At 28.4% G+C, this 11,598-nt stretch overlaps 1 long non-coding RNA gene across 1 annotated transcript; it reads right to left on the reverse strand.

The window, feature by feature from the left end:
• Window positions 1-2,163: 2,163 nt before the first annotated feature.
• LOC147812540 (uncharacterized) lies at window positions 2,164-8,188 on the reverse strand. The gene is made up of 2 exons (XR_015432902.1): window positions 8,071-8,188; window positions 2,164-2,295 (listed from the first exon to the last, which is right to left on the reverse strand). It is a non-coding gene; the product is annotated as an uncharacterized LOC147812540 (long non-coding RNA).
• Window positions 8,189-11,598: the final 3,410 nt, after the last annotated feature.

Raw genomic sequence — 11,598 nt, forward strand, 5'->3', positions numbered from 1 at the left:
TGATAGCAAAATTATTTTAATTTTTGCTTCACCGTAATATTTTCTTTTATCATTTAAAAATGTCTCATGGTCGGTCATAATAAAACAATAGACCAAATTTGAAAGTTGATTATTTGTCATCATAAGAGGTAAATCAGTAATGAATATTGTTAAATTAATATATTGCGTGCTATTGCAATGGGCAATATGTGATAAAATTGCTTAAAAGGACTTTATATCAGAGATTAAAATTATGAAGTTTGTAGAAAAATATATAAATTCACAATTTAGTGTTATAAAGTTTCTGCAAAATTTAATAAAAAATATTCTGCTCGAATTTCACTAGACAAAAAAAACTAGTTACATTTATTTACAAACTTATGAAAGCTGTTGTATATGTGAAAGGAAATTCTAATAAATATTACTAATTAGAAAAATTAAAATATTTACCAATAGGCAGGGATTTTTTTGAAAGTGTAAGCTGACTTTTATGCAATAAAGTTTTTGTTACTTTTTGATGATTGATTTCTTAAAAATGAACTTTCGCTTTGTTTTTAAAATATTCCAAACAGTTTTGCTAAGAATAGAATATATTTTTTTATTATTAAGTATCCATTTTAATTAATGGATAGTCTTATTTCATTGAAAGCCATAAGTGTACCAACAATTTTGTGCATTGTATTTACATTTCAATATTAAGCTGTACTGTATACTGTATTTTATCTTAGCAGTACTTTTAAAAAAATTCATTGATAATTTTTTCTTTAAACCAATATCTCAAGTCAAATTTTTAAATAATGTTATTTTTTTTTGAATTAGCATTATTATTTTAAGAGATTCAGTATACAAAAATAAATATCACAAATGTAAAACTGTCTAATTTCTTTTTGCTTCTATAGAAAAAAAAAAGATAAAATTCTTTAAATTTTCGAAAGAATTCCAATCTAAGCACATAGTTTTTTAGTTTTGAGTAGTTAATTGTTTTTGTTTTAACAACTAGAGTCTCTTACAGTGCAGAACTAAAACACTAAGTTTCGTTTTCCTTCTTCGTACTAAACACGTATGAATAAAAAAAAATTATATTTTATGTTTATATATCATATGTTTATATATCATTGCTTGCCACGGCTTTGTTTGCTTTTTAGGGTAAATGGAGGAATAGTTTTGGAAACATCAGCTCTGGGAAGCAAGTAACATTTACGAACTTTTGATAATGTGATAACTATACAATTAAAATTTTGAATCAAAAATCAAATATTTACCAACAAAACAGCAAAATGAAATATTAATATATAGTTGGTTCTTGAAAAAAACCTTCTTTTAAAAATTGAAATATGTTATAAAAGGTTAAAATGAAACAGAAAAAAATAGCATTAATGCAACAATTGGAACAATTTGTCGACAAACATTGCTGTTAGCGATTGTAAAAAAATGTGTGATTAGTTGGTTTGCTGAGAAAAAATAATTCACAAATTTCTATGAATGGGAGTACAAAAGCTTCCAAAAAAAGAATGTAACATAAAATATATTATTATTAAATTATAACCAACTAATTTTTGGAGAATTTTATAAAGTTAAAAAAACAAAAACATTTTAAATCATTTCATCAAAATGGAAAACAATTACCACCAAAGCATCCGAACAAACTTGAGCCATAAATGGATTCAGTCCATGGACAGAATTTAAAAACAGAAGCAGATATCCTGTTATTATATAGCTTATGTATTTTATCTAATATAATTTTTATGTCATGAAGTAACTAAAATATAAATGCTTTTATTATATCATTTTATTTTTCAAATGGTGTGACAAGAGGGAATTAATCAAATATTGATTTGAATTTTGTTTATACCTGTTAAGCAAAATTAGGAAAAGAATACACATTCTTCTGTGGAAGCCAGAAGGTGAAGTAAATAAATAATTGATTGGCTAGTATCATTTTATTAACTGAGTACATAAAATGTACAGATAATTTTCAATTGATGGTATTTTTAAAAATGCATGCATTAGCCAAAGATTTGAAGGTAAATAGGCAGCTATACCGTTAATCTACACAGGACAAAGTGTATAGAAAAATAGGAGGCATCATATTACGTATAGCTTAGATTAGTATATAAATTCGATATTTTTTTCTACTGAACCTAGGTAGAGAAACACTGGTGTTTGATAGTTCTAACTTAAAAAAAAGTAAGATTTTCTTCAAATTCAACTTACCCCTTGTTGAACAGCAGTCTGGACTTTAGCATCTTTCCCTGATGTATTTACAGATGATTTTGAAGTTGATTCAGAAGAATTAGACAATTCTTGAACTGTAACCTAAAATAAATAAAATTGAACAGTAAAAGCATTAGCAAATTTCAAAAATCTGCAAAAATCCCCATACTTTGTGGAATAAGGAAAAAAATAACCAGCAACATACTCCAAAACATTTGTTTAAGCATATACGTATAGCATTTATTGATTGCGTTCATGAAAATATTTTAGCTTTTAACAATGAATTCATGCTTTTTTTAGAGAAATAATATTTTAACATACATAGTCTAATAAATATAAAGTCTGGTTCTGGAAATTTTTAATATCATTAATGTCGAGAGCATTGCTCACAGATACAGCAGATAAATTTCTCAGTATTTTTGCATTTTTCTTGAAATATAGGGAAACAAATGTTATAATTCCATCATCACAGACTTAAACATAAGTGGAAGAACTAAATTTTCGTTTGAGTTTAACAAATGTGCTCAGCAAGATGAATCCCTATTATTTATGCTGTTCAATGTCACCTTACATTTGAGAATCACACCATTCGACAACTAGGAAATATATTCACAAAGTCAACAAAAGTCTGTGCCCATGCACACAATATAATAATTAATGCAAGAAAAAAAAGTATACTAATAGAACAAATAAAAGAAATTACAGGAAAAGCAAATGAAATTGGTCAAACCAAAATAAAATTCATGATAAAGACAAAGACAGAAGAGCAAACACAAATACATGGTCTAAAAATTGATAAAATTTTTTAGGGTACCTTTACTTATCACGTTCACGAAATGAACAATAAATGTGAAATTCCACGGACACAAAATGGAAATATTTGTAAATAATGATTACTAAAACGGAAATTAATTTCGAGAATATGTATAATATATAAAACCTTATAAGACCAATAGTAACATATGGGTCTGAAACCTAGGCTTTCTTCAACAATATGAAAATATATTAGGAAATTTTGAACATAGTCAGGGTGCGTAGCCAAATCTTTGAATAAAAAATAAGCACTTTTTAAAAACTTTTAAAGCACTCAAAAAATCCATATTCAATCAATGATATTATTGAAAAACAAAAACTTTTTATAAACAGTTTTAGCATTGAGAAAAAATCAAAAAGATAGGAGCGTAAATCGAAACAATCATGACTTTCCCACATCACCGAGTGAATTCAACTTGACCCTGAACTCAGAACAAAAGTACCCTTACCCCCTACGTCAAAAAAAGTGTTAGAAGTAAAATAAAATAAACAAGAATAAAATTAAAATAAATTAAAAAGAAAAACATTTCATAAGGATCTGATATTCTCTATCTGAATTGGAGCACTCGGGTTTCGGTTACAAGTGTGCGCAAGTCATAACGTGGGTACGACATGAAGTCCGCGTGAATGATTACGTAGCAAACTCCCCATTTTTCGTGAAATGCATGGGATCTACCAGACATCACTGAAGGGGGAAAAAATTATTCGGAAAAATAGCACTTTTTAAAAACGCCAGCTGAAAAAATCACCTCTAAAAGCTTTTAAAAACGAAATCCCCCAAAAAGCACCTTTAAGTACTTTTTACAAACGCTACGCACCCTGATAGTATAATTAGAAGAATTTTTGAAGCCATTAGTTAAAGTAACGCATGGAGAAAAACATGCAACCACGAAATGGAAAAATTAAAAAGAAAAACATCATATGATTTATCAAAGCTAGAAGATTACAGTGGATAAGACATGCCTTAGAAAATCATGTAAGGAAAAGAGGAAGATCAAAGTAAAGATGGCTGGATCAGGTAGAGGAAGAAGCAGAAAAAAAATTAAACTGGAGAAAAGTGAAACTTTACTGTAGAGGAAGCTCACAGGTCTTTTGAGTTGGAAAAGAAGAAGTATAATTCTGATAATCTGACATGACTCTAAGAGTTTTAACCAATCATATCACAGGAAATTACTTGCCATCTTAATATTTTTTTAAAATCCATATAACATTTCTTCATAATTAGTAATAGTACTGATCATATGATGTATACATTATATTTCCCTCTGAATTCAACAAAAATACATTATCACATAATTTAATTGTGATTCATAAAGTATGATTCGGATAAGTACAGAAGCAAACCATGATGATCAACTGTAAATACCTATGCAGCGTAACAAAAGTAACAACTTTATTAAATCATTCACATAGATTTGAAATTTTTTTTATTTTTCAAAAAGCACTGTCGTTGTTGTTGTTCATTTACGTCACACTAGAGCTGCATAATGGGCTATTGGCGACGGTCTAGGAAACATCCCTGAGGATGATCCGAAGACATGCCATCACAATTTTGATCCTCTGCAGAGGGGATTGCACCCTCGCTTCGGTAGCCCGACGACCTGCACGAGAAGTCGAGCACTTTACAGTAGCACAGTTTAACGAGGACCAATACCGCACACCCTCGGTCCCTACACAGACTGATCCAAGCATAGAGTTGAAATACTGGGTAGAGAAAGTAGAATAACCCCCGACCCGTGGACAAGATAAAGTCACGTGACTGTAGCCCAAACTTGCCGTTCACTGAGACCGCTTCGATTCCCGTCCATTCGTTTAGCATTGCGATCGTCTGATGCAATTAACTGTCTGTCTTTTTAATTCAGAAATAAGAATGGTACAAAAGTTCTGAGCATTTTGCTGCACGGAGAAGTTTTCTAGGGACTGTCCGATAACTTTTTACAAGAAAGGGCGACATTTTTTTTCACTTTTTCTATTTTAAAATTGATTTTAAAATTTTTCCGATACTCAGTCATGCTCTGATAATCATATTTTATTTGCTTTAATAATCAATTACGCTCGTTTTTGCTCACTTTTTTTGCATTTAACATAAGTTTTTATTGTTTCTTGAACTTTAAACTTATAATGTTTAAGTATATTTCAATATATATTCTATTTTTAGCTGAAATAGCTGCAAAGCTTTGTTGGCTTCCTTGGCGAGATACTTTAGCGCCAAGGAACAGTTGAGTAAACTTTCGGTTTTGTTTTAGTTCTCTTTAAATGTCGATATCATTTCTGTATATTCTGAAGATTTTGTATATCTTTACCTCTTGATTACTAAAACCCAATATTTATCTTGTTCTAAAATGTTTCCTTTAAATATATATATTTAAATAAAAAATATGGTACATAAGAAGTTGTGTTTTTTAAATTACATAGGAATGCTTAAAAACCAAATTATTTGTATATTCTTATATGTTTGATGAATAATTAAATTCTATGAAATATTTTTAGTATTTAAATATAAAATAGTGTATAGTAGTTTTAGTGTTAATTTTTAATAAAATTATATAATTCTGTTACTATACATAAAATGAATACAAATTATGTACTATTTAGAAAATAAATTAAGGTATATTTAATATAATCATTAAGTACTTGTTTATCTTCTTTTTATTTAAAAATAGTTGCTTTATTGGAAATACTTTATTTTACTAGTATATTAAAGCGTAGAATTAGTTTGATTTAGTGCAACAAATTTAGAAAACATAACATAGAAGTGGATAAGTTGTATAGGAGTAAATTAGTGCAGTAAATTAGCGCATGTTATGCATTGGTATGGAATAAACTGCTGAGACGGCCAAGGCTAACAGCTGGCTGTGGTGCAAAGATTTAGCATCGTGAACCTTTCTTGTAAAATTTCAACTGTTTTTACCTTTATCTAGATTGTATATATTTAATTTGCAGCTGGCTAAAAGATATAGTTTTAAATGCACTTACTATTTTTAAGAAAATTACATTTTTTATGGATGGGCATTGTAATTTTCTTAATGTCCATAAAATGATTATGGTTCTTTTATTTGTAAAGTAAAATATTTTTAACTGCTACTTTTTAAGTCACTGGTTTTCTGTATAAAAATTATTAAATATACATTGACCTATAATAGTTGCATAAATTTACCTCATAAAAAGTTGTATAAATTGCAATTTCTATCACAAAAAAAAAGTAAGATATTTTAATTATAAGTTCGTCATTAGTTTCAATCTACATTTAGTACAAAGTAAAAATTCTAATTGCTTTCTCTTTTATTTAAGTATTTTTTGTTTAAATTTCGAAAGCTTTTCTACTAGTCTCTTTGTGTGTACAATTTAAACTTCCTAGTAATTTATGGAATTAGATTGTACATGAAATACAAAGTAAAATTTCTAATTAAACTCTGTGATTATTTTCTTTGATTAGTTTAATGCTTTTAATCTTATATTTTTCTCTATTCGGAGCTGAAAACTTTTATATTAGAATAAATATTTTATTTCATATTTAGACAAATTGTTGAGTATTAAGTTAAAATGCAACAGCAGTTTATTTTTGAAAATATCTATTTTAAGTGTCAGGAAAAAAAGAAGTCAAAATTCTAAATTAATAATGTAAATAATCTTTATTGTATAAATAATTTAATGTATTCAATATATAAATAAAATTCTAAACGTATATAAATTTAATCAAAAATATGTTTTCTAACTAATCTGTTCTACTAAAAACGGGTTTTATTTTCCCCGAAGCTATTTTTCCCGAAATTTGATATTACCTCTCGAGCAGTCTCTTGGTGAGCATAAATAAAAATGATAAAAGTGTTGCAACATTAACGTTATTTCTAAGCATCGAACTTTTTTCAGACAATCTGTTTAATTTTACAATTTGTTTTATCTAACAGTGATAAAACTTTTAAAACGTAAAGATTAAATTAATTTTTTAAACGAACTTGTGTTTCATTAAAAAAGAAGGGCAACATTTTCAAATTCACATTTTAAGCCCTGGTAGATTTAAAAAAAATCCTGATTTTTGTATCGAAGTTATTATTTTTTTTTAAAAAATAACAATAGTTATTACAATATATATTATTAATTTTTTTTTTAAAATAGGTCTTTGCAATAAAAACATTTAAAAAAAAATTTTCTGAATATAGTAATAAATATAAGTGATGCAGAATATCGTTTTTTATTTTTATATAATGAATAAATTTTAAGGAATAGTGTTAAGGGTACAGACGAGAACTACTGAATTTTTTTAAATAAAGGCAGTACTTTAATTAAAAATTATTTGTTAAGAGAAAAAAAACTCCTCATGTTTTAAAAACCCATTTAATAATATTAAAGAAATATGATTAACGAAAATATTTTTTCTCTCTCTTTCAAATGCTCCGATTATTTGCGCATCGGTAATATCGAAATAAAGCTGTTTAAAAACTTAGTGCGCCAACATTTGTGATACTGCGCCAAGTATTGCACTCTTTCCATCACGTGATTGTAACTCTTTGCTTGCTATCTGTGGCGTGTCTTTTCGGAAGGAATAAAGCGGACTTGGTTCCTCTACCTACTATATCAACTCTATGGATCCAAGTGGTCACCCACCCGCACACTGACTGCAGCCAGTGATGCTTGACTTCGGTGTTCTGATGGGAACCGTGTCTTAACGATCAGTCAACTGCGGAACTAAAAAGCACTGTCAGATTTGTTATTTTATATACATCTTTGAATTATCATGCTCTATTTTTCTACATGATATAAACTGTCATACAAACATGATATAAACTGCCATTTTATGATTGCAATAATGTATTTACTTTTAATAACTTAATTCAGAGTATAAAGCATAATCTTTTACAAAGTTTATCTAAAAGGTAACTAAGATAATCCATGGATTTTGATTTTCCAATATATCTGCAGTCTTTTGTGGATGTTAAATAATCAGGATTTTAACTATTATTTAGCTATTAGACAAGATATACGTAAAAATATTGGTCAATATCAACACAATAAATGAGTAAGAGACATTTAAAGTTAAAGGACAATAATTAAATAACCTCTTACTTTTACAACATCTAATTCTCCTGAGAAATTTTGAGCTGTTGTTCGTAGATTAGATTGTTGATCTTTGAGCTCTTTCACATTGCTTTCTAGAGCAGTCATTTTGCTTTCAAAGTTAGCAACACTCTAAGAATAAAAAAAAAAGATTATTTACAGTACTTTTCTAAAAACAGAAATTACTGTACTCTTCACATAAATGATAGTAAATTTTTTAAAAAATAAACAAATACATTAATTAAAAATTTTATTCAATAAGTTCCAGTATTACCTTTCTTAAAATAGATAAAAGAAATACTTTAAACTAGGGGTGCAGCCCAAGACAATATCAAAAATATAATTTTTTTCAGAAAAAAGAATCCGAGAATTTTGAATTGCACGTTTAACTTTTTTCCAGTGTTTTTTTTTTCATTTTGTTTAATCGGTATTTTTTCTCTTTTTTTAATGAAAAGGAAATTTTAAAAAAAATATCAGTTTTGCATTTGTTGAATTTTAATTTATAATTTTATGTCTAATGTTTAAAATAATTTAATTTTATTGAGTTAACTGATAAAAAAAATTTAGTATCTAGTATATTGATGTTTCTGTACGAAAAATACTATAATTGCTAATCATCATCATCATATTTGGCTAGACAGCCCAGGGTGGGCCAGTGCCTTCCTTTGAATTCGAATCCACTTCTCTCTACTTTTGACACTTGTTCGCCAGTTTTTCTCCTTTAGATCTGTCTAAATACTTGGACAAGCAAATTGGTCAACCTGCTGTCCAAGTGGCCCTTCTCTTATAAAGATTGTGCACCCCTACTTTAAACACTTTTAGGTTTTTTTAGGTATTTTAGGTGTGAAACTATTTTCCGCAGTTTTCCACCAAACGTTTTTTTACAGTTTCCAGTACGAATGATTTTGCTTTCAAAAAAGATGTCGATAAATTCTAATATAAGATATAGTGTTTTCTAAACTAATTTTTAGGATCTTCATTAAACACTTCGGAGGTAAATTAATGAGGTCGGAAAATCATTGATAGAAATAGAAATGTTACTTAGTGAGATTTAGTTTCATTACACTAGTAATGATCTTTGTGCTTCAATTATAACAATTCTAATTTCAAGTTGCAGAATTAGAATTTTTAGATTATTCTAAATGAATAAAAATATCATTTCATCGGATACTGTACATTAAATGGTTATTTTCAAAGAGAGATGACCCATCTTGAGTACTTATGGTACAATAAAACTATGAAGAAGCAACACCAACAGTAATCATACTTTTTAAAGCTGGAAGCTAATAGTTTTAAAAATTGAGTTGACATAAGCAGCAGAAATGAGTTGTATTTTTGAGAATAGATAACCTTATTTAATTTTGTATAATTATTATTATTTCAAATGATAATATTCCTCTGCATAATTTATTTTTGTAAGTTTATTCCAAAGTCAAATACTTAGAGGGAAAATTCAGGAATATTACAACATATTTTAACAGTAGAATGAAATGAAATTGTTTTAGTACATTAATACATTAACAGGCACAATTTTTTTTCATATTAATTCAAAAAATACATGGCATATACATTTAAACTGTAGATACTAATTAGTAAAATAATTTTTCATTGAATTAATATAATTTTTTAGCATAATTTTGCTCAGAATTGAGATTTTTTTTGTTGGTACGAAAAGAAAGACCTAAATCGACATAAAATAGAAATACTTGACTAAAAACTCAGAGAGTTAGTTATTGGTCACATAAGTATATTTTTATCAATAGAACTATTTAATAAGGCATTAAAACTGCATTCTCAATGTATTTATTTCAAATATCAATAGACATATAATTCATCAAACATTGTGAGAAGATTTTAAAATAATTTAAGAAGAGAGTTCTGAATAAAAATGAACTGTGTAAAAGGGTTTTGAACTGTTTTCTGTTAATGAGGTTTGCTTCATTGTGTATTAGTAATACTTATTTAAATCAAGCCTGTACAAAAATTCTATTTCATAGGAAACTAAATCAATTTTAGTGAATTTTCTAAAAAGTACAAAAACTAGGAGAATTGAACCAGGAGAAGCTGGCAATAAGCACTTACATTCATCGAAGTAAAAAATATGCATATAAATCTTAATCTAAAGATAATTTCTTTAAACCATTATGCATAATTACTTAAACTATTAACACTCAACATACTGCAGCACTGGTCATATTCTCACACTGGTAATCTGTTCAGAGATAAAAGAATTATTTTTGCCATCAGTGGATATTTGATCGCCCAAAAGTTTTTTTTTTCAAACTTCTTCGACAAATACGGAGAAATTTGGGAATATAGGGGTAAACAGGAGATAGTCGTAAAATACAGGAGTCTTCTTTACAGGTATATATATAAATAATAACCTTAAAACATATTCCTCTAAAGGGTTCCCACTTAAAACCAGAAAGAAATTTCCCTGGCTTGTTCAGACATTTCAAGTAAATTTCAATGAAATCCAGACCATGTTTTATCTATACTAGGGGTGCACAACCAGCGGCCCGCTGCAGGAATTTGAACTAAATGAAAAAAATTAGTTCCAATTTTTTTTCCTTTAAACAATTTTGGAAATTTTACGCTTATAGTCAAACCCCGCTATAGTGGACACGGCTCCCGGATATAATGAACGAAATGCTCGGTCCCGTACCTTGCTATACACGTATAATGTTATTTTTAGTGGATATAGTGAACCAAAAAAGTGAGGAAGTTGGATATAATGAACTTTTTTCTGTCTTCGACTTATTTCCCCCCCCCCCATTTTCTTTGCAAATAATTTTGAAATTTCTACTTCAAAATAAATACATATCCCGATTTTTAAAACCATCTGTAGCAACTACTTTAATGTACTCGAATGGCAGGTTAGACAGGTTCAAAAAGCGGAATAACAGAAATTCAGGAAAAATTATCCGAGAGTCGGGAAGTGTTACCATATCTGATGTTGAGAACTGCTCATCAGCTAAAGATTACAAATTTTTTTTTGTACGCAAGACGAAGAGTGATGAAAAATAACACATTTTTTGCTACTACATAATATTTTTCAGTCATTTATATCAATATAATGTAATAAAAGGGAGGAGTTTGGGAACCATAAGTGAAATTGCCTGCGTAACGGATATAGTGAACTCCCGGTTATAGTGAACCGAAATTTCGGTCCCTTGAAGGTTCACTATAGCGGGGTTTGACTGTATAATCAAGTTTTGGATATATTCACCCAGTCTCAGTCAATGTAGTTTTTCTATCACTTTTTTCCGATAGTTAACGCTACGAATTTGCGAAAATTTTGAGAATCCTAAAATTTTTATTACATCATTATTACGATACACAAATTTCGAATTTTCGTTATCTCTTTAGACGTTCTTCATGTAGGCCAATTTCATCGTTAATTCAATGACTTTTAAGTAGTTATTGCTACCCATTCTCACGAAGTTTCTGGGGTACAGCTCTATTCATCCTGGGAAGTTCCTACCTGCGCTCAACCCCATAATTATCTCACACACCAACGTTAGATTAACTCCCCTC

Source organism: Parasteatoda tepidariorum, chromosome 4 (assembly GCF_982258835.1).
Source record: "Parasteatoda tepidariorum strain Cologne lab strain chromosome 4, Ptep-v5.0, whole genome shotgun sequence".
Taxonomy (NCBI): domain Eukaryota; kingdom Metazoa; phylum Arthropoda; class Arachnida; order Araneae; family Theridiidae; genus Parasteatoda; species Parasteatoda tepidariorum.